General features: G+C 41.8%; 1 protein-coding gene and 2 long non-coding RNA genes across 3 annotated transcripts in view; 2 read left to right on the top strand and 1 right to left on the bottom strand.

The window, feature by feature from the left end:
• LOC139579332 (C-type lectin domain family 4 member M-like) overlaps positions 1-24,423 on the top strand; it is a 403,007-nt gene that overhangs the window by 129,255 nt on the left and 249,329 nt on the right. The window lies entirely within an intron of this gene.
• On the top strand, positions 1,145-24,365 carry LOC139579369 (uncharacterized). The gene is made up of 4 exons (XR_011675737.1): positions 1,145-1,503; positions 3,622-3,750; positions 3,873-4,003; positions 23,830-24,365. It is a non-coding gene; the product is annotated as an uncharacterized lncRNA (long non-coding RNA).
• On the bottom strand, positions 16,268-18,504 carry LOC139579366 (uncharacterized). The gene is made up of 3 exons (XR_011675734.1): positions 18,268-18,504; positions 16,493-16,591; positions 16,268-16,383 (listed from the first exon to the last, which is right to left on the bottom strand). It is a non-coding gene; the product is annotated as an uncharacterized lncRNA (long non-coding RNA).

Below are 24,423 nucleotides of genomic sequence, written 5' to 3'. Positions count from 1 at the left end.
CATAGATCTATACTTAGGGGAAACTTCCCCCCAGAGTTTGACTGGCCACCAAATACCATGTACTGTACAGTGCATTCAGAAAGTATTCAGACCCTTCACTTTTTTCACATTTTGTTACGTTACAGCTTTATTCTAAAATTGTTTACATAGTTTTTTCCCTCATCAATCTACACACAATACCCCATAATAATGACTAAGCAAAAACAGGTTTTCAGAAATGCTTGCAGGACATATAGAACAACCTATTGTTGACTTTCAAATGAATCATTAGACATAGTTTAACACAAAAGTAACACTAAGACATGGCTTTGAAATAAAGTTGAGGCCAAAGAGTAACAAGTATGCTGTCCAACCAGAGAGAGAAGAGGAAACTGTGGCTGTCAGAGTGAGATGGAAGGGAGAACAGTAGCAGGGTTAGTAGTTTCCTGTATCTGTGAGGTCAGAGCTCAGTACAGCTCAATCTATCAACTACAATGAGGAGAGAGCTGTCTCGTTCCAGGCCGACTATATTGCAGTTGAGTTGCACACATTAACAAATGGGAATATGATTACTATACAACATGATATGATTAACTTATGTGTTAAACACCATTCCAGGCATTGTGAGATCTGGCAGGTGACTTCAATGTAGTCAATCTGGAACGTGGACAATGTCACTAGTGGGGTTGGAGGAAAAAGACGGCGGGACTTGGTAATAGAGGAAGCTTTCAGCAGCCATCATGTTGAATAGCAGAGACAGGTTAACTGTCATAACATCTACTGTCTATCCACAGGTTTACTGTCATAACATCTACAGTCTATCCACAGGTTAACTGTCATAACATCTACTGTCTGTCCACTGGTTAACTGTCACAACATCTATTGTCTATCCACAGGTTAACTGTCATATCATCTACTGTCTATCCACAGGTTAACTGTCATAACATCTACTGTCTATCCACAGGTTAACATCATAACATCTACTATCTATCCACAGGTTAACATCATAACATCTACTGTCTATCCACAGGTTAACATCATAACATCTACTGTCTATCCACAGGTTAACTGTCATAACAACTACTGTCTATCCACAGGTTAACTGTCATAACTACTGTCTATCCACAGGTTAACTGTCATAACAACTACTGTCTATCCACAGGTTAACTGTCATAACATCTACTGTCAATCCACAGGTTAACTGTCATAACATCTACTGTCTATCCACAGGTTAACTGTCATAACAACTACTGTCTATCCACAGGTTAACTGTCATAACATCTACTGTCTATCCACAGGTTAACTGTCATAACATCTACTGTCTATCCACAGGTTAACTGTCATAACATCTACTGTCTATCCACAGGTTACTTTGACACTAACTGTTGTTTTGACACCACTATAAAACACAATATCTCTAAGAGATGGAAATGATCATGAATATCTATTACAGTAACAGGGGCGGAGCCAGAGGGGTGTCTGGGGTATCTGCTCCTAATACTGGACCAGGAGACCAGCAAACAGGTAACACACACACACACAAAAAACATAAAAGTCTTGTGTATGTGTCTACAAAATATCATTCGCTAAAGGCAGTTTGATGCTGATTGACATCTAATTTCACCTCTTGTCAAATCGAAGAAGAGGAAGAGAGAATATTAACCTCTTGACGGGGGGTCAGATGTAAAAATAAATAAATAACGTTCCCAAGGTAAACGGACTATTTCTCAGGTCCAGATCGTAGAATATGCATATAAGTTACAGAAGTTTCCAAAACTGTCAAAATATTGTCTGTGAGTATAACAAAACTGATTTTGCAGGCGAAAACCTGAGAAAATCTAAACCGGAAGTGCTATATATTTTTTTAAATCTGTGTTTCCTGGCCAGTCATTCTTCCATTTAAAGGGGTATCAACCAGATTCCTTTTCCAATGGCTTCCTCAGGCTGTGACCAGGCTTTAGACATAGTTTCAGGCTTTTATTTTCAAAAATGAGCGAGATTTTTCAAAAGTAGTCAGGTGTCCTCTGAATAGTTCCTGCGCGCGAGAGGGGAGCTCTCCATTTTCTTTTTCTCTCTTATTGAATAGGTTACGGTCCAGTTGAAATATTATCGATTATGTTTGTTAAAAACAACCTGAGGATTGATTATAAAAAACATTTGACATGTTTCTACGACCATTACGGATACTTTTTGGAATTTTCGTCGAACGGAACGAGGCTTTGGTTTTCTGAACATAACGCGCAACCCAAATGGCGTTATTTTGTTATAAAAGTAATATATATCGAACAAAAATAACATTTGTTGTGTAACTGGGAGTCTCGTGAGTGCAAACATCCGAAGATTATCAAAGGTAAGCGATTAATTTGATTGCTTTTCTGACGTTCGTGACCATGCTAATTTGGGGCTAGCTGTTCTAGCATTGATTGATACACTCACAAAAGCTTGGATTTCTTTCTCTGTAAAGCATATTTTCAAAATCTGACACGATAGGTGGATTAACAACAAGCTAAGCTGTGTTTTGGTATATTTCACTTGTGATTACATGATTATAAATATTTTGAGTAATATTTTGCGCCCTGCAATTCAGCGGTTGTTTAGGAAAATGATCCCGTAAAAGGGATCTGTAGCTCAGAGAAGTTAACGTGGGTTGCGAGATACATAAGAATAAGAAGAACATACAGAAGAAGAAAATATAATATTTCCACAGCTTCATGAGCTCTTTTGGCGATTGGCGAAAGCAGTTTTAAGGTTTAGCATCAGGTTTAGGTTTCCTGAACAACTTTTATGAAAGTTGAGTCGCTGTGTAAGTTAACGTTAGACCTTTGGCTCCATAACAGACAGTTAATCAGATAAGAGAGATAGGTTCCCAATTTAGCCTAACATTATGTTTACATCTGTACTAGTAATACACACATATACAGTGCAGTGTCGTAAGTTACAGTAAACAAATGTTTAGCTAATGTGAGTAACTAGTAGGCTACAGCTGTTATTGTTCAGCAAGTTAACATTCAGCAATTTGAAATCCATTAACTCAGTTAGATTTTCATACTTGAATTCAAAATGAACAATTGTTATTATCAATCTGTTGACGTTACTCAATTTGCAGATAGCCTGTTTACTATCGTAAAGTTGTAAGAAATTATAGCTAGCTAAGTTACTTACTGCAGAGTAGGGCTAGCCATGATCTAACTAGTAATTTAGGCTGGTAGTTGATTTTAAGGTACAGTTATGATAATGGGGATTTGTAATTAAGATTGAGATTGGACTGAAATGTGGGTAATTGGATGCTTAGATGTAACCATAGAGTCTTATTTTTGCATAGGCAGATCAGGTGTAAACAGGCCCCAGTCATTGCATCACCACTGGACCCAGAGCAGCTCCCTACCTGAGGCTAGTCAGTCAGTGTGGTCATTTTTCACAAAGACCCAGTCTACCACCACCAGGTCAGAGCATCTATCAGGCAGTCAGTCCCATGCCCAGTTCAGAATTTAAGTTTAGCTTCAGCTTGTAATAATGATTTTGTCAGATTAAGCCTCACTTCAAAATGTTGGTTGTTGATTAATGTGTGTTCTTGTTTTGATGGCTGTGGCATTTTTATTGTGATTGTACACTAATGGTTCTTGTGTTATTTTAATGTAATAGATGTATCAAGGGATGACACAGAGACTTCTGGCTCTGAGCAAGACAGTGAGCCAGAGCTGCCAGGAGATGTCATCGGGCCCCTCCCAACTGCATCAAGCACCAGATAGGCTGTTCCAAAAGGACCCAATGGTAGGCCAGGCCTATACTTTAAACTACACATTTTAGTTAGCAGCTGTTAGTATCTAATCTTGTGGATCCCTTAATTATACATTTCCATAGAGATATGACACATTATTTAACGTGTATTTCAGACATTTCAAGATCCAGAGAAGAGGGTCCTGTACAGCCGTGTTTGAAAACATTTCCCAGAACTCAGCATGGTACTAAGAACAGTGCTTTCAACAGTTCCTGGTATAAGGAGAATTTATGGCTTGAATTATCTGTAAGTCAAGATTCAACTTATTGTTTCGCCTGTAGGCATTTTTCTCTGCCTAATACATCTGAATCTGCCTTCACATCACAGTCAGGTTTTTGTAACTGGAAAATGGCGCTGTTTAAAGATTCTGGGTTTAAGCTCAATTCGAAGGCAGAGCATCATATCAATGCTATGTAGGCTTGGAATCAGCATAAAAGGGCTATTGACAGCAACTCATCAATGTTAGATGTCATAAATGAGGACCGGAAAAAGAAAGTGGGGGAAAACTGTACTTACATTTAAACAATTGTAGATGTGCTCCTATTAACTGCCACTCAAAATATAGCGCAGAGAGGTCATCGAGAGTCTGATGACTCTCACAACAAGGGTAATTTTTTGACAATCTTAGAAGAAATAGCAAAGCATGACCCTCTCATAGAGAAAAGGATGAATGCATGTGACAATGCTAAGTACAAAAGCCACCAAATCCAGAAGGAACTTCTTGAGGGCTGAGCTGAGATGGTGCAAAGTGAATTAACAATAGAAGTAAAAGAAAGTGAAGTTTTTAGTGTAATTGCAGATGAAACCAAAGAGTTAAAGAAAAAATAACAAATGTCTTTAGTTGTGAGGTACTATTACAACGGGGCCATCCACTAAAGTTTTTTACACTTTCAGTCAGCTGAAAGCTTAGAATCATCAGGGCTCACAAAAATTATAATTGATTGCCTTGAAAAACATGGTCTGGACTACTGAAATAATCTTGTGGGGTAAGGCTATGACAGTGCATCCGTCATGAGCGGAAATCATTCTGGTGTGTCTGCCCGGATTAAAAACAGTGCAAGATTTGCATTTTATGTGCACTGTAATGCACACGTTTGAATTTGGTTCTTGTCGATGCTGTAAAATCAGTGCCTGAGGTAGTTCACTTTTTTGTTCTCCTGCAGAACCTTTATAACTATGTATCTGGCTCTTACGTTCATCTCAAGTGGCTTGCAGATCAGGAAGAGCTGTATCCACAGCAGCCACCTGTACCGGCCCCACGCATCAGGCCTCCAGTGCGCCTCCCCAGTCCAGTACGTCCTGTGCCTGCTCCTCGCACTCGCTCTGAAGTGCGTGTCACCAGTCCGGTACCACCAGTGCCGGCCCCACGCACCAGGCTTTCTGCGACGATCCCCAGTCCAGAGCTTCCGGCGACAGTTCCCAGTCCAGAGCTTCCGGCGACAGTTCCCAGTCCAGAGCTTCCGGTGAAAGTTACCAGTCCAGAGCTTCCGGCGACAGTTCCCAGTCCAGAGCTTCCGGCGACGGTTCCCAGTCCAGAGCTTCCGGCTACGGTTCCCAGTCCAGAGCTTCCGGCGACGGTTCCCAGTCCAGAGCTTCCGGCGACAGTTCCCAGTCCAGAGCTTCCGGCGACGTTTCCCAGTCCAGAGCTTCTGGCGACGGTTCCCAGTCCAGAGCTTCCGGCGACGGTTCCCAGTCCAGAGCTTCCGGGGACAGTTCCCAGTCCAGAGCTTCCGGCGACGTTTCCCAGTCCAGAGCTTCTGGCGACGGTTCCCAGTCCAGAGCTTCCGGCGACGGTTCCCAGTCCAGAGCTTCCGGCGACAGTTCCCAGTCCAGAGCTTCCGGCGACGTTTCACAGTCCGCAACCTCCGGCGACGTTTCACAGTCCGGAACCTCCGGCGACGTTTCACAGTCCGGAACCTCCGGCGACGTTTCACAGTCCGGAACCTCCAACGACGGTCCACAGTCCGGAACCTCCAACGACGGTCCACAGTCCGGAACCTCCAACGACGGTCCACAGTCCGGAACCTCCAACGACGGTCCACAGTCCGGAACCTCCTGAGACGGTCCTCGGTCCGGAACCTCCTGAGACGGTCCACAGTCCGGAACCTCCTGAGACAGTCCACAATCCGGGATCTCCTGCAACTGTCCACGGTCCGGAATCTCCAGCTCCAGGGCAGGAGCCCTTCTCTGCGCCGATGCCCAGTCCAGGCACGGCACACAGTCCCGCTCCAAGGCCGGAGCCTTCCTGTCACGCCCTGGCCTTTGTTATCTTTTTTTTCTGTAATATTTTGGTTAGGTCAGGGTGTGACAGGGGGGATGTTTGTATGTATTTGTCTTGTATTGGGTTGTTGGATGGTATAGGGGGTTTTGGTAGAGAGTATGGGTTTGTGTTGAGTGTAGGTTTATAGGTAAGTCTATGGTTGCCTGAATGGTTCTCAATCAGAGACAGCTGTCATGCATTGTCTCTGATTGGGAGCCATATTTAAGGCAGCCATAGGCAGTAGGCTATTGTGGGGAATTGTCTATGTCTAACGTTAGTAGCTTGTGTGCACTTTCGTTTGTAGCTTCACGTTCGTCTGTTTGTTGTTTTTGTTCGTTTGTTCGTCTTTAAAATAAAAGAAGATGTATTTCTCTCACGCTGCGCCTTGGTCCACTCTCTCACCGCAAGACGATCGTGACACTTCCTCTGCTCAGTCTCTGCTTCTAGTGATATCTCTGTCTCTGAGTCATCAGTGTGTCTCTGTCTGTGTCACTGCTGAAGGTGTTAATTAACTCTAGGGAAGTATCAACAAAATTACATGGGTAGTTGTGGCTATGCTAATATAAAAAATGTAACAAGTTTGCATACTTGTGTGCAAGTGTGCATGTGAGAGATTGTTACAGTGGTTATTGTTAAAACATTTTCTGCAGCACAATGTTCAGGAGGTCCAGGACTACAAACATGGGTCATTATAATGTCCATACAATAGATTTGACACTACAAACTGCTCCAAGTGGATATTGAGGGTGGGTAGGCTTAACCAGTGAGGAGGAGATGGCGACATAATTGGACGCAGTTCTGCTCTCTCTAAATGAACCTGATTGGTCGAGGAGGCTTTGCGTGACCGCTGGTTGAACCACTGAAAAGATCCACTTCACTTCCCTCTTTTGGGACCAATATAGGGGAACAACAGTCAAATATGAGCATTTGATATTGTGCTTACATGTAACGTGACAACAAAGACTGACTGTCAAAGATTATTAAGTAAAATCCTTTGATACCCTTTGATAACTCTACTACATTCATTGATTAGTGATACAGTCAACTCCTATACAGTGTATGTAATGGTGGTTTGGTACTGTTGAGAATGTTATCACCAGATCTAAATTGGAGAATGTAAATAACTGTAGCAAGTGAGAAGATTGTATTAGAATTGGAATTGATGAAATGCACTGCATGCAGAGTGTGGACAAAGTCAAATGTACTAACTTCATATTGACTCTGGTACACAGGAAGTTACAATGTCAGGAAATAAGTCAGACTTGTATTAATATGCTATATAAAGAAATACAACATGGGCGTTGGTTTGAGACACAGAGAGAGAAAATGAACGAAGGAGGAAGATGTGTGCACTGTAGTCTACTGTATGTGTTACAGTATGTTAAGTGCTAAAACACTTTCTCACAAATCCATTTGAGTTTCCTGTCACATGACAAGTCATTCCATGCCTTTAGAGGAAGCTGGTCATTACGTATCTCATCTCAGTCCTCGTTCCCAGTTGGACCTGCAATATCAGGTTGTGGGTCATACCAGTACCTACAGGGTAAAAACAGTCAGATATGATGGTTAAAACCAGTACCTACAGGGTTAAAAACAGTCAGATATCATGGTTAATACCAGAATATACAGGGTTAAAAAAAAGTCAGATATCATGGTTAATACCAGTACCTACAGGGTTAAAAACTGTCAGATATCATGGTTTATACCAGTACCTACAGGGTTAAAAACAGTCAGATATCATGGTTAATACCAGTACCTACAGGGTTAAAAACAGTCAGATATCATGGTTAATACCAGTACCTACAGGGTTAAAAACAGTCAGATATCATGGTTAATACCAGTACCTACAGGGTTAACAACGGTTAGATATCATGGTTAATACCAGTACCTACAGGGTTAATAACAGTTAGATATCATGGTTAATACCAGTACCTACAGGGCTACCAACAGTCAGATATCATGGTTAATACCAGTACATACAGGGTTAATAACAGTCAGATATCATGGTTAATACCAGCACCTACAGGGTTAAACACAGTCAGATATCATGGTTAATACCAGTACCTACAGGGTTAACAACAGTCAGATGTCATGGTTAATACCAGTACCTACAGGGTTAAAAACAGTCAGATATCATGGTTAATACCAGTACCTACAGGGTTAAAAACAGTCAGATATCATGGTTAATACCAGTACCTACAGGGTTAACAACAGTCAGATGTCATGGTTAATACCAGTACCTACAGGGTTAAAAACAGTCAGATATCATGGTTAATACCAGTACCTACAGGGTTAACAACAGTTAGATATCATGGTTAATACCAGTACCTACAGGGTTAATAACAGTTAGATATCATGGTTAATACCAGTACCTACAGGGCTACCAACAGTCAGATATCATGGTTAATACCAGTACATACAGGGTTAATAACAGTCAGATATCATGGTTAATACCAGCACCTACAGGGTTAAACACAGTCAGATATCATGGTTAATACCAGTACCTACAGGGTTAACAACAGTCAGATGTCATGGTTAATACCAGTACCTACAGGGTTAAAAACAGTCAGATATCATGGTTAATACCAGTACCTACAGGGTTAAAAACAGTCAGATATCATGGTTAATACCAGTACCTACAGGGTTAACAACAGTCAGATGTCATGGTTAATACCAGTACCTACAGGGTTAAAAACAGTCAGATATCATGGTTAATACCAGTACCTACAGGGTTAAACACAGTCAGATATCATGGTTAATACCAGTACCTACAGGGTTAAACACAGTCAGATATTATGGTTAATACCAGTACCTACAGGGTTAACAACAGTTAGATATCATGGTTAATACCAGTACCTACAGGGTTAACAACAGTCAGATGTCATGGTTAATACCAGTACATACAGGGTTAATAACAGTCAGATATAATGGTTAATACCAGCACCTACAGGGTTAAACACAGTCAGATATCATGGTTAATACCAGTACCTACAGGGTTAACAACAGTCAGATGTCATGGTTAATACCAGTACCTACAGGGTTAAAAACAGTCAGATATCATGGTTAATACCAGTACCTACAGGGTTAACAACAGTTAGATATCATGGTTTATACCAGTACCTACAGGGTTAATAACAGTTAGATATCATGGTTAATACCAGTACCTACAGGGCTACCAACAGTCAGATATCATGGTTAATACCAGTACATACAGGGTTAATAACAGTCAGATATCATGGTTAATACCAGCACCTACAGGGTTAAACACAGTCAGATATCATGGTTAATACCAGTACCTACAGGGTTAACAACAGTCAGATGTCATGGTTAATACCAGTACCTACAGGGTTAAAAACAGTCAGATATCATGGTTAATACCAGTACCTACAGGGTTAAAAACAGTCAGATATCATGGTTAATACCAGTACCTACAGGGTTAACAACAGTCAGATGTCATGGTTAATACCAGTACCTACAGGGTTAAAAACAGGCAGATATCATGGTTAATACCAGTACCTACAGGGTTAAACACAGTCAGATATCATGGTTAATACCAGTACCTACAGGGTTAAACACAGTCAGATATTATGGTTAATACCAGTACCTACAGGGTTAACAACAGTTAGATATCATGGTTAATACCAGTACCTACAGGGTTAACAACAGTCAGATGTCATGGTTAATACCAGTACATACAGGGTTAATAACAGTCAGATATAATGGTTAATACCAGCACCTACAGGGTTAAACACAGTCAGATATCATGGTTAATACCAGTACCTACAGGGTTAACAACAGTCAGATGTCATGGTTAATACCAGTACCTACAGGGTTAAAAACAGTCAGATATCATGGTTAATACCAGTACCTACAGGGTTAAAAACAGTCAGATCTCATGGTTAATACCAGCACCTACAGGGTTAAAAACAGTCAGATCTCATGGTTAATACCAGTACCTACAGGGTTAATAACAGTCAGATATCATGGTTAATACCAGTACCTACAGGGTTAAACACAGTCAGATATCATGGTTAATACCAGTACCTACAGGGTTAATAACAGTCAGATATCATGGTTAATACCAGTACCTACAAGGTTAAAAACAGTCATATATCATGGTTAATACCAGTACCTACAGGGTTAAAACAGTCAGATATCATGGTTAATACCAGGACCTACAAGGTTAACAACAGTCAGATATCATGGTTAATACCAGCACTTACAGGGTTAAAAACAGTCAGATATCATGGTTAATACCAGTACCTACAGGGTTAAAAACAGTCAGGTATCATGGTTAATACCAGTACCTACATGATTAAAAACAGTCAGATATCATGGTTAATACCAGTACCTACAGGGTTAAACACAGTCAGATATCATGGTTAATACCAGTACCTACAGGGTTAATAACAGTCAGATATCATGGTTAATACCAGTACCTACAAGGTTAAAAACAGTCATATATCATGGTTAATACCAGTACCTACAGGGTTAAAACAGTCAGATATCATGGTTAATACCAGGACCTACAAGGTTAACAACAGTCAGATATCATGGTTAATACCAGCACTTACAGGGTTAAAAACAGTCAGATATCATGGTTAATACCAGTACCTACAGGGTTAAAAACAGTCAGGTATCATGGTTAATACCAGTACCTACATGATTAAAAACAGTCAGATATCATTGTTAATACCAGTAATTACAGGGTTAAAAACAGTCAGATACCATGGTTAATACCAGTACCTACAAGGTTAACAATAGTCAGATATCATGGTTAATACCAGTACCTACAGGGTTAACAACAGTTAGATATCATGGTTAATACCAGCACCTACAGGGTTAATAACAGTTAGTTAATATGGTTAACATGTTGGTACTTTATAGCCCTATTCTAAAATGTATTAAATACAAAATAATTACTAAATGTATTAAATAAAAAACCATAATGACGAAGCGAAAACAGGTTTTTAGAAATATTTGTAAATGTATTGAAAATAAAAAAATAAAAACTTTATTTACATAAGTATTCAGACCCTTTTTCTATGAGACCCGAATTTTAGCTCAGGTGAGTCCTGTTCACCGGATGTGCTACCAGTCCCAGACCTGCTGTTTTCAACTCTAGAGATACTAGAGATACTCTTAATGATCGGCTATGAAAAGCCAACCGACATTTACTCCTGAGGTGCTGAATTGCTGCACCCTCGACAACTACTGTGATTATTATTATTTGACCATGCTGGTCATTTATGAACATTTGAACATCTTGGCCATGTTCTGTTATAAACTCCACCTGGCACAGACAGAAGAGGACTGGCAACCCCTCATAGCCTGGTCCTCTCTAGGTTTCTTCCTAGGTTTTGGCCTTTATAGGGAGTTTTTCATAGCCACCGTGCATCTACACCTGCATTGCTTGCTGTTTGGGGTTTTAGGCTGCATTTTTGTACAGCACTTTGAGATATGAGCTGATGTAAGAAGGGCTTTATAAATACATTTTATTTCATTTGATTTCTCTCAATCATCCTTGAGATGTTTTTTAAACTTGATTGGAGTCCACCTGTGGTAAACTCAATTGATTGGACATGATTTGGAAAGGCAAACCTCTGTCTATATAAGGTCCCATAGTTGGCAGTGCATGTCAGAGCAAAAACTAAGCCATGAGGTCAAAGGAACTGTCCGTAGAGCTCTGAGACAGGATTGTGTCGAGGCACAGATCTGGGGAAGGGTACCAACAACCAACAAATTCTTAAAGACACTTCCTAGAGATGGCCACCCGGCCAAACTGAGAAATAGGTGGAGAAGGGCCTTGGTCAGGGAGGTGACCAAGAACCCAATGGTCACTCTGACAGAGCTCCAGAGTTCCTCTGTGTAGATGGGAGAACCTTCCAGAAGGACAACCATCTCTGCAGCACTCTGCAGGCTTTATGGTAGAGTGGCCAGATGGAAGCAACTCCTCAGTAAAAGGCACATGACAGGCTGATTGGAGTTTGCCAAAAGGCACCTACACGACTCTCAGGCAATGAGAAACAAGATTCTCTGGTCTGATGAAAACAAGATTGAACTCTTTGGCCTGATTTCCAAGCGTCATGTCTGGAGGAAACCTGGCACCATCCCTATGGTGAAGCATGGTGTTGGCAGCATCATGCTGTGGGGATGTTTTTCAGCGGCAGGGACTGGAAGACTAGTCAGAATCGAGGCAAAGATGAATGGAGCAAAGTACAGAGAGGTCCTTGATGAAAACCTCAGACTGGAGTGAAGGTTCAACTTCTAACAGGACAATTACCCTAAGCACACAGCCAAGACAATGCAGGAGTGGCTTCGGGACAAGTCTCTGAATGTTCTTGAGTGGCCAACCAGAGCCCAGACTTGAACCCGATTGAACATCTCCTAACAGAACTGAAAAATGCTCTGCAGCGACGTTCCCCATCCAACCTGACAGAGCTTGAGAGGATCTGCAGAGAAGAATGGGAGAAACTCCCCAAATCAGGTGTGCCAAGCTTGTACCGTCATACCCAAGAAGATTCAAGAATGTAATCCCTGCCAAAGATGCTTCAACAAAGTACTGAGTAAAGGGTCTTAATACTTATGTAAATGTGCTATATTTCAGTATTGTGTGTTGATTGATGAGGAAAAAACTATTATAAACAATTTTAGAATTAGGCTGTAACGTAAGAAAAATGTTGGAAAAAGTTAAGGATCCTGCACTGTATATCACTCAATAGCCATTGTCAATGTTAAGGTTTATAGTACACTACGTAGCATTGCATGTAGGCTGTACACTAATATCCACTCCAAAACACACAGCAGCCAGCCTGTAGAGTCTTGGTCTTCCATCTGCAGAAGAGCACACACACACACCCACCCACCCACACGCACACACACTCACACACACACACCGCACGCATGCACGCACACCACACGCACGCACACACTCCACACGCACGCACGCACGCACGCACGCACACCCGCACGCACGCACGCACACACACACACCCACACCCACACCCACCCACATGCACGCACGCACACACATCTTACATCCCTAACGATGACAACTGAACCAAGGGCAAATCAAAACTAGATGTTGAACTGCTGTCTGTGCCCAGTGGGATGATTTTACAAACTGACACAGAAGAAAATCTACCAAAACTTCACTAGTGTTGTTTTATTATATGGTTTTAGTGTTTGTCTAATTATGTCTGTGTGTGTCACAGGAGGTTGGTGGCACCTTCATTGGGGAGGACGTGCTTGTGTTAATGACTGGAGCAGAATAGGTGGACAACACCAGAATGAAGGGTTGACAGAAAACAGAGAGGGAGAGGGTGGAGACCCCATTAGACACCATGATGAGTGTGTAGCAGACAGGTCCTCTGGTGCTTGTTGTTGCCATTGGTTACCTACACGTTGTCCCTTGTACAGTGAAGGTTGTGAGTCATTCTCACTTTTCATTAGCATTGTTTTTGTTTGTGTGTGTGAGTGTCTATGGCTTCCACTAGATATCAACAGTCTTTGTTCAATGTTTCAGGCTTGTTTCTTCCCAAACGAGGAAGAATTTAGAGTTTTAGTACTGGGAGTCAGAGTTGGAAATCAGTCAGTAATTTAGCTTTTCTATTGAACATACTTCTTTCCGTATGAAATATTATAGTTGAATTACATTTTAGGATACCTGAGGATTCAATAGAAATGTATTTTGACTTGTTTTAACAAAGTTTAGCGGTAGCTTTTTGGATTCCTTTCTCTGCATGTTGATTGAGTGGATTACTCAAATCGATGGTGCCAACTAAACTGACTTTTTGGGATATAAAGAAGGATTTTGTCTTACATAACGACCATATATTTTGTAGTTGGGACCCTTTGGATTGCAAATCAGAGGAAGATTTTCAAAAAGTGAGTTCATATTTAATCACTATTTGTGATTTTACGACGCCTGTGCTGGTAGAACAATATTGTGATGTTGGGAAACGTCCTCAAACAATTGCATGGCATCCTTTCACTGTAAAGCCTATTGTAAATCAGACAATGCAGTTAGATTAACAACAATTTATGCTTTTAACCGATATAAGATACTTGTATGTACCTTAATGTTTAATTTCCATAATTTTTATAATTATTTATTTGAATTGCGCGCCCTCCAATTTCCCCCGGAAGTTGTCGACAGGTGTCCAGCTGCCGGAATGCCTAGCCTTAATACGTCTTAACCATTCAGGACCTCTTCCAACTATTAAAATATATAGTATAGTGAGTGAGTGAGTGAGTGAGTGAGTGAGTGAGTGAGTGAGTGAGTGAGTGAGTGAGTGAGTGAGAGAGTGAGAGAGTGAGAGAGTGAGAGAGTGAGAGAGTGAGAGTGAGAGTGAGAGAGTGAGAGAGTGAGTGAGTGAGTGAGAGAGTGAGAGAGTGAGTGAGTGAGTGAGTGAGAGAGTGAGAGAGTGAGTGAGAGAGTGAGAGAGTGAGAGAGAGAGAGACTACAGCAGCAGCACCTAGATCTTCTGCACAGATTCTGCCAGACCTGGGCCCTGACAGTAAATCTCAGAGAGACCAAAATAATGGTGTTCCAAAAAAGGTCCAGTTGCCAGAACCACAAATACAAATTCCATCTTGACACCGTTGCCCTAGAGCACACAAAAAACTATACATACCTTGGTCTAAACATCAGCGCCACAGTTAACTTCCACAAAGCTGTGAATGTTCTGGGAGACAAGGCAAGAAGGGCCTTCTATGCCATCAAAATGAACATAAAATTTGACATACCAATTAAGATCTGGCTAAAAAGACTTGAATCAGTTATATTTATTTTCCCTTTTGTACTTTAACCATTTGCACATTGTTACAACACTGTATATATACATGGAACTTCTGTGAGTGTAATGTTCACTGCTCATTTTTGTTGTTTATTTCACTTCTGTATATTATAAACTACTTCACTTGCTTGGCAATATTAACATGTTTCCCATGCCAATAAAGCCCTTGCATTGAATTGAATTTAGAGAGAGAGAGAGACACAGAGAGACACAGAGAGACACAGAGGGACACAGACAGACACAGAGAGACACAGAGAGGCACAGAGAGACACAGAGAGACACAGAGAGACACAGAGAGACACGGAGAGACACAGAGAGACACAGAGAGACACAGAGAGACACAGAGAGAGAATGTTTTTTACTGTGGGTTATTGTTATACCACTTTCTCACATATCCAGTCATGATGTGTTTTACAATTTTCATCATTCCATGTCTTTACAGGGTCATATTGTCCATAGTATATCTCAACACAGTCCTCTTGCCCATTTTCATCAGGCTGTCCTCCCGTCCAGTACCTAAACAACACAGAGAACCAGACAGTCAGACACTCTGGTACAAACATCCTCCTCAATTATACAAATAGTCCTACATTTTAAAGACACATTCTGTAAGATCATCATACCATTATCAAGAATGGACCATCAACACATTTCGATTACCTTTTCATATGTAAATATTACCTCGTTTCTATAATACATCTATAGTTCTCGTCAATGACATTCATGAGTGGAAACATACCTTTTTATGAACATGATTGGAAGCAATATATCTTTGTTGTTTTTAATCTCCATATCACACGGTAAAATGGTCAAATCTCTCACCCTGTGGTCAGTGGGGTGCCGTCCACCCACTTCCAGTTCCCCTCAGTAACAGAGTCAGTCAGACCAATCCAGGCTCTCAGGTGGAGGTTGAAGAGAAATGTCTGTTGTTGAGAAATATAAAAAACTGGAACTTTTAATATATTTTTAAAATACTGCACACATATTAGTTTACTGATGAAAAGTATACTTGCTCCACATCTCTCTCTCTCTCTCTCTCTCTCTCTCTCTCTCTCTCTCTCTCTCTCTCTCTCTCTCTCTCACCTGTTCCTTATCACTGTTTATGATCACCAGGTCTGCTCCTCTCTCCTGACAGTCCTGTCTGCTCTCCTCCCAGGTTTTCTTCTCAGTAGAGAGGAAGTACAAACTGGAGTCAAAGTATCTCCATCCCTCCTGACAATGCTGCTCTGTTGAAGAGTAAAGGTGAACATGTTGAGAAACTTAGTCAGTATCTTTATACTCATAAAGCCATTGATATATAATTACTGTTGATTTTACTTCTAATTTATCACAGTTATAGCTCACCTATCACAAAAAGCTTTGCCTGAATATGGCCTTTCTCTTTAGTCAGGTTGTTGTATCTGGTCTGTAGCTGGTCTCTCTCTTCAGTCAGGTTGTTGTATCTGGTCTGTAGTTGGTCTCTCTCTGCTGTAGTTGGTCTCTCTCTGCAGTTGCGTTAGTCTTATAAAGGGAACAACTCTGTGACAAGTTGTTCCTTTTATCCTCAGAATCTTTGATGGCTCTGTTATCTATAAAGTATAAACATATAGTTACCAGCTAAAACACCAGTTAAATAGGCTTAGTAACCTACACTTCTTACAATTAGGTGATAAGCAATGAACTTGGACACAAACTCACAGTAGACAGACAGGCCTATGATCCCAGCCAGTAGAACACACAGCAGCCCCAGACACACTGCAGCAACTAGGAAGGGTCTCTTCCCTGATCTATCAGGCTCTGTGGACACATCAAATATAGTGTTATGTTTTGTGAGTGTGTGTGTGTTACCAGAGTACTGGTCTCCTGGTCCATTATTAGGAGCAGTGTCAGCTGTCTCTTTTCTCTTGGTGCTGGTCTCACCGTCTCTCAGGGTGTCTGCACTGACGTAGATATCCACAATCCTCTCCTCCATCTCATCTCTGTCATACTTGACCTTCTTGTTCATATCTGGCTCAACATAGATGACCTTTGACATCTTTAACAATGCCTGGGTCTTTCTTTCTATGTAGGTCAACTATACATTAAGTCTCTGCATCTAGAATTAATGTGGTGGTCTTCCAACATGGCCGCCAGGAGGCGTCTTACGTCAACTGCAAGTCCTCTATACGTTAAGTCTCTGGTTCTAGTGATATCTCTGTCTCTGAGTCATCTGTGTGTCTCTGTCTGTGTGACTGCTGTAGGTGTTAACTCAAGGGAAGTATCAACAAAATTACACGGGAAGTTGTGGCTATAATAATACAAAAATGTTTATAAGTTTGAAAACTTGTGTGCGTAGTTGTGTGCGTAGTTGTGTGAGTGTGAGAGATTGTTACAGTGGTTATTGGTAAAACATTTTCTGCAGCACAATATAAATCATTCCATGTCTCTACATGGTCATCTGTCCAGAGTATATCTCAACACAGTCCTCCTGTCCAGGGAATGGGACTTGCTATTTGTGATGAAGGACAGGACACTATTATACCAGGAAGATATAGATCATAGAGGGGAAGTGAACAACAAAGGCTAGTTGTTAACATATATTAAATATCATATGTGACAGCCCCAAGATAATTCAGGGAGTTTCCAGAACTCCCCCTTCCTTTCACCTTTCTGCTGATTTGGACCCTCTGTTTACTCCCAAATATACATCAACATGTTCAGGAGGTCCAGGACTACAAACATGGGTCATTATAATGTCCATACAATAGATGTGACACCAAAAACTTCTCCAAGTGGATATTGAGGATGGACATTATACTGATGAGATGACAACAGTAACCACCAGGGCTCTCCTCTAGAATGACCTTTTAGTTATTTAGCAGACGCTCTTATCCAGAGCGACTTACACGACCACAGATTTTTCACTTGGTCGGCTCGGGATTTCGATGCAGCACCATTCGGTTACTGGCCAATCAATCTTAACCGCTAGACAACCTGCCTCCCTCTCTCTTAATGAACCTGATTGGTCGAGGAGATATTGAGTGACAGCTGGTTGAATGACAGAAAAGGTCCACTTCACTTCCCTCTTTTGGGACCCATGTGGAGGAACAACAATCAAATATGAGCATTTGATATTGTGCTTATATGTAATTTGACAACAGACTGACTTTCAAAGGTTATTAGGAGAACACACAGCAGCCCCAGACACACTGCAGCAACTCCAGAGGGTCTCTTCCACCACTGAACATGTACTGAATCACACGTTATTAAAGATCTTTGGTAATGTGTTTTACTGTATCATCCAGGATTGAGACAAATAAAGCTAGAGTACTACAGGATAAGCTCACTTGTTTAATATATTGTGTGTAATTTGTGTGTGTGTGTGTGTGTGTGTGTGTGTGTGTGTGTGTGTGTGTGTGTGTGTGTGTGTGTGTGTGTGTGTGTGTGTGTGTGTGTGTGTGTGTGTGTGTGTGTGTGTGTTCGTGCAATCTTACCTGAAGCAACAACTCCATCTCTTGGACTGGGTTTGAAGGCTGTTACGTTGCCATATAACTGGCCATCGATGTCTGTGTTCTTCATTGCATTAGATTTGTTGTCTTCAAATCCATCTGACTTTTCATAGACTCCCTCTGACATCTTAACACACTTGTGCTCAAATACAGTAACTTCTACTTCTAACCTCAACTCTAATGTACGTCTGTAGCTGTGTCTTCTCCCTGCACTGTCCTGCGTCTGTGTGACTTTAGGTAGTGAAACTCTTTATCAGTCAACCAAAGTGTGAGTTCAACACAACACAATCAGCAAGCCACCACGTGACTTGCACCAGCCTTAGTTTGATAATATACTACTGTACATGATATGACTCTATATCATGCCATATGATGTATGTGTGATTTCACAGGGTCCCAAATCTGGATGTGCTAAAATTAATTGGGATCCTGTTAATTGACATATACACTACATATATCCTGACTGAGTTTACAGCACCCCCAGCCTTCAAATGGAGAACACATTATGGCTCTCACTCTGTGACTGGTAGTGTAGGGGGAAGTTGTCCCTAGACGCTGATCTTGGGTCAGTTTTGCATTTCCACCACAAATGGTTAAGGTTAGGATCGGGGGAGGGATTGCTGATCATATACCTAATGGAAACTTCCCCCCAGCGTTTGACTGGCCGCCAAATACCATGTACTGTACAGTGCATTCAGAAAGTATTCAGACCCCTTCACTTTTTCACATTTAGTTACGTTACAGCTTTATTCTAAAATTGATTACATCGTTTTTCCCTCATCAATCTACACACAATACCCCATAATAATGACTAAGCAAAAACAGGTTTTCAGAAATGCTTGCAGGACATATAGAAAAACCTATTGTTGACTTTCAAATGAATCATTAGACATAGTTTTACACAAAAGTAACACTAATACATAGCTTTGAAATAAACTTGAGGCCAAAGAGTAACAAGTATGCTGTCCAACAAGAGAGAGAAGAGGAAACTGTGGCTGTCAGAGTGAGATGGAGGGAGAACAGTAGCAGGGTTAGTAGTTTCCTGTGTCTGTGAGGTCAGAGTGAGATGGGAGGGAGAACAGTAGCAGGGTTAGTAGTTTCCTGTGTCTGTGAGGTCAGAGCTCAGTACGGCTCAATCTATCAACTACAATGAGGAGAGAGCTGTCTCGTTCCAGGCCGACTATATTGCAGTTGAGTAGCACGCATCAACAAATGGGCATATGATTACTATACAACATGATATGATTAACTGATGTGTTAAACACCAATCCAGGCATTGTGAGATCTGGCAGGCGACTTCAATGTAGTCAATCTGGAACGTGGACAATGTCACTAGTGGGGTTGGAGGAGAAAGACGGCGGGACTTGGTAATGAAGGAATCTTTCAGCAGACATCATGTTGACTAGCAGAGACAGGTTAACTGTCATAAAATCTACTGTCCATCCACAGGTTAACTGTCATAACATCTACTGTCTATCCACAGGTTAACTGTCATACAATCTACTGTCCATCCACAGGTTAACTGTCATATCATCTACTGTCCATCCACAGGTTAACTGTCATAACATCTACTGTCCATCCACAGGTTAACTGTCATAACATATACTGTCTATCCACAGGTTAACTGTCATAACATCTACTGTCTATCCACAGGTTAACTGTCATAACATCTACTGTCTATCCACAGGTTAACTGTCATAACATCTACTGTCTATCCACAGGTTAACTGTCATAACATCTGCTGTCTATCCACAGGTTAACTGTCATAACATCTACTGTCCATCCACAGGTTAACTGTCATAACATATACTGTCTATCCACAGGTTAACTGTCATAACATCTACTGTCTATCCACAGGTTAACTGTTATAACATCTACTGTCTATCCACAGGTTAACTGTCATAACATCTACTGTCTATCCACAGGTTAACTGTCATAACATCTGCTGTCTATTCACAGGTTAACTGTCATAATATCTACTGTCCATCCACAGGTTAACTGTCATAACATATACTGTCTATCCACAGGTTAACTGTCATAACATCTACTGTCTATCCACAGGTTAATCTGCCTTCACATCACAGTCAGGTTTTTGTAACTGGAAAAAGGCGCTGTTTAAAGATTCTGGGTTTAAGCTCAATTCGAAGGCAGAGCATCATATCAATGCTATGTAGGCTTGGAATCAGCATAAAAGGGCTATTGACAGCAACTCATCAATGTTAGATGTCAGAAATGAGGACCGGAAAAAGAAAGTGGGGGAAAACTGTACTTACATTTAAACAATTGCAGATGTGCTCCTATTAACTGCCACTCAAAATATAGCGCAGAGAGGTCATCGAGAGTCTGATGACTCTGACAAAAAGGGTCATTTTTTGACAATCTTAGAAGAAATAGCAAAGCATGACCCTCTCATAGAGAAAAGGATGAATGCATGTGACAATGCTAAGTACAAAAGCCACCAAATCCAGAAGGAACTTCTTGAGGGCTGAGCAGAGATGTTTCAAAGTGAACTAATAAGAGAAGTAAAAGAAAGTGACGTTTTTAGTGTAATTGCAGATGAAACCAAAGAGTTAATGAAAAAAGAACAAATGTCTTTAGTTGTGAGGTACTATTACACAGGGGCCATCCACTAAAGTTTTTTACGCTTTCAGTCAGCTGAAAGCTTAGATGCATCAGGGCTCACAAAAATTATAATTGATTGCCTTGAAAAACATGGTCTGGACTACTGAAATAATCTTGTGGGGCAAGGCTATGACAGTGCATCCGCCATGAGCGGAAATCATTCTGGTGTGTCTGCCCGGATTAAAAACAGTGCAAGATTTGCATTTTATGTGCACTGTAATGCACATTGTCTGAATTTGGTGCTTCTCGATACTGTAAAATCAGTGCCTGAGGCAGTTCACTGTTTTGCTCTCCTGCAGAATCTTCATAACTTTGTATCTGGCTCGTACGTTCATCTCAAGTGGCTTGCAGTTCAGGAAGAGCTGTATCCACAGCAGCAGCCCAGGGAACTACAGTACGTGTCACCAGTCCGGTGCCACCTGTACCAGCCCCACGCATCAGGCCTCCAGTGCGCCTCCCCAGTCCAGTACGTCCTGTGCCTGCTCCTCGCACTCGCTCTGAAGTGTGTGTCACCAGTCCGGTACCACCAGTGCCGGCCCCACGCACCAGGCTTCCTGCGACGATCCCCAGTCCAGAGCTTCCGGCGACAGTTCCCAGTCCAGAGCTTCCGGCGACAATTCCCAGTCCAGAGCTTCCGGCGACTGTTCCCAGTCCAGAGCTTCCGGCGACAGTTCCCAGCCCAGAGCTTCCGGCGACTGTTCCCAGTCCAGAGCTTCCGGCGACGTTTCACAGTCTGGAACCTCCGGCGACAATTCAGTCTGGAACCTCCGGCGACGTTTCACAGTCCGGAACCTCCGGCGACGTTTCACAGTCCGGAACCTCCAACGACGGTCCACAGTCCGGAACCTCCAACGATGGTCCACAGTCCGGAACCTCCAACGACGGTCCACAGTCCGGAACCTCCAACGACGGTCCATAGTCCGGAACCTCCTGAGACGGTCTTCCAGCTCCAGGGCAGGGGCCCTTCTCTGCGCCGATGCCCAGTCCAGGCACAGCATCCAGTCCCGCTCCAAGGCCGGAGCCTTCCTCTGAGCCGGTGCCGCTCCTTGGGAGGAGCTTTGCTCTGCGCCGGTGCCCAGTCCAGGCACGGCGGTCAACTCAGCTCCATGGCCGGAGCCTTCTTCGGCACCGGTGTCCAGTCCGGGCACGGCGTTCTACACGGCTCCATATCCGCGAGCGGAGTGGGTACTTCGCCCCGCACCGGAGCCGCCCCCGACGTTAGATGCCCACCCGGACCCTCCCCTATTGAGTCAGGTTTTGCGGCCGGAGTCCGCACCTTTGGGGGCGGGTTACTGTCACGCCCTGACCATAGAGAGCCTTCTATTCTCTATGTTGGTTAGGTCGGGGTGTGACTAGGGTGGGTACTCTAGTTTTTTTATTTCTATGTTGGCCTGGTATGGTTCCCAATCAGAGGCAGCTGTCTATTGTTGTCTCTGATTGGGGATCATATTTAGGCAGCCATTTCCTCATTGCGCTTTGTGGGATCTTGTTTATGTGTAGTTGCATGTTAGCACTCCATGACTTCCTGTTTCGTTTGTTTTTGTATTGTTTTGTTGAGTTTCATTTATTAAACATGTGGAAGTCTATGCACGCTGCGCCTTGGTCCGTTTATTCTACACACGATCGTGACAAATACACCTTTGGAGCCTCCAACATTTCAGAACATTTAAACTGGGACACGTAGTATGTAGCATTTCGTGTATCAATTTCCACACGCAAATCATTCTAATGACTGTTTCAAAACCTTTCCCTTGTGAAGTAAGACACCATTGTTTGGAAGACAAGTTGTGTTCTGTTTTTAAATATTAACAATCTGTTTGTTACAGATCATTATTTTAAACATTTGAGTTTGGGGCATTAGACATCAACCAACCTCATGATCTTAAGGTTAACAGTTTGTGTGGCAAGTGGAGGGATAATAACTATTGGTTTAGATTTCCATGTGTGTGTCTCTATGACTACAGGGTATTTACCAGTGTTCTGAGATTCAGGTTGTTTATTTATGCTCCAGTTCACAGTATCCTGTCCACAGCTCTTCCTGTCTACATTAACGTACATCTCCTAAGATATCTCCATTTATAGGTTCATTCTAATTACCCCCTAAAATATACTGTTGTTTTCTATGGAGCTAGAGAGTATACACTGGATTGGGACTATATGCTGTTAAACAGCTGTTTTGTTTTAACAGTCTGAGTCTGAGAACAGACACTGTTATAGGTTTAGGGAGGACTTCACACAGACAGCAACCTCCAGGAAGAGACACAACAGCAGTGTGTGAATGTGTGTGTTTGTGCCCTCTCTGTACTGTTCTGCACTCTGTGTGTGTCCAGGTCACACTGTTTTAAGTATCCAATCACATTTAATCAGGAAGTTGGTAGACCTTGTTAAAGAACATTGTTACTTAATTTATTAATCTGTGACTTTATTATGTGCATTATTAAAGTGAAAAGTATAGGTTAATATTTGGTCCCTCTTTCTTTTGTTTAGTATAAGCCTATGTTAAATCACATGACATGTTTCTAATAAAAATAATGAAGAATCATTTTCCAGAGTACAGGCTCTATCTCTATTAGTCTTTCCTATATTCCTCTCCTCCCATCTCCTCTCTTCCTATCTGAGAACCTTACTCTATTTCATGAAACAGCCTCTACCCCCAAACCATAAGACTGCTGAACAATTAATCAAATGGCCACCGGACTATTTACATTGACCCCCCATGCTGACGCAGAGAGCACAGCATGATCATAGGTGAGATGTCACTTGGTCAGGTCAACAGGAAGTATTATTAATTGAAATACAGACAGAGATGTAGCAGTCCCAGAGTTAATGATCAAAGGTCAGTTTTGCATTTCACCTCCTGATTTAAGATGACTGACCTTGTTAGAATATAACAAACAAGGCTTAATCATGCTCTCTCGTCTGCAGGTATGTTTTGATGTGAGAGAGGAAGCCAGTCCCGTCATCGCCACCTCACCCGCTCTTAAGATAACCTTCGGGCCGACTGGGAGCCCAAGGCTGGTTAGGAGACACCGCAATTGTGATGAACTGAGAGAATATTAGGGTAGCACTGTAATTCATGAATCATATGCTGTCTGCAAGGTTCTTACCTCTTTCCCTTTCTGTCTTCTACACCACTTTCCCCACCTCGTCTTTCTTCCTCGTTTTATAATGCACACCATATGTGCATTGAAGTACAGATTGAACTTGTATTTATAATATTACAATTATCATAATTATAATTCATTTATAACACATGGATAATGAACTTCTATCAATAAAGTGTTTCACATTCTCCAATGGTTGAAATGAAGTATCTCATTGAAATACTATCCTGTGTCCTCAGATTAATAAATATGAAGGGAGTTAGATATGCATAGTTTTTCTTCTTCTGTATATATGAAATACAAATCAATCATGTTTCTAGTCTATTGCATAGTTACAATGTATAATCATTGATGTCCCAGGAGCAGGAGTGGTAAACACTGTTGACGTGTCTAATTCTAATACATACATGCAGAC

Source organism: Salvelinus alpinus, chromosome 6 (assembly GCF_045679555.1).
Source record: "Salvelinus alpinus chromosome 6, SLU_Salpinus.1, whole genome shotgun sequence".
Taxonomy (NCBI): domain Eukaryota; kingdom Metazoa; phylum Chordata; class Actinopteri; order Salmoniformes; family Salmonidae; genus Salvelinus; species Salvelinus alpinus.
Note: the sequence above shows the minus strand (reverse complement) of the source record. Positions and strands in the feature narration are given on the sequence as shown.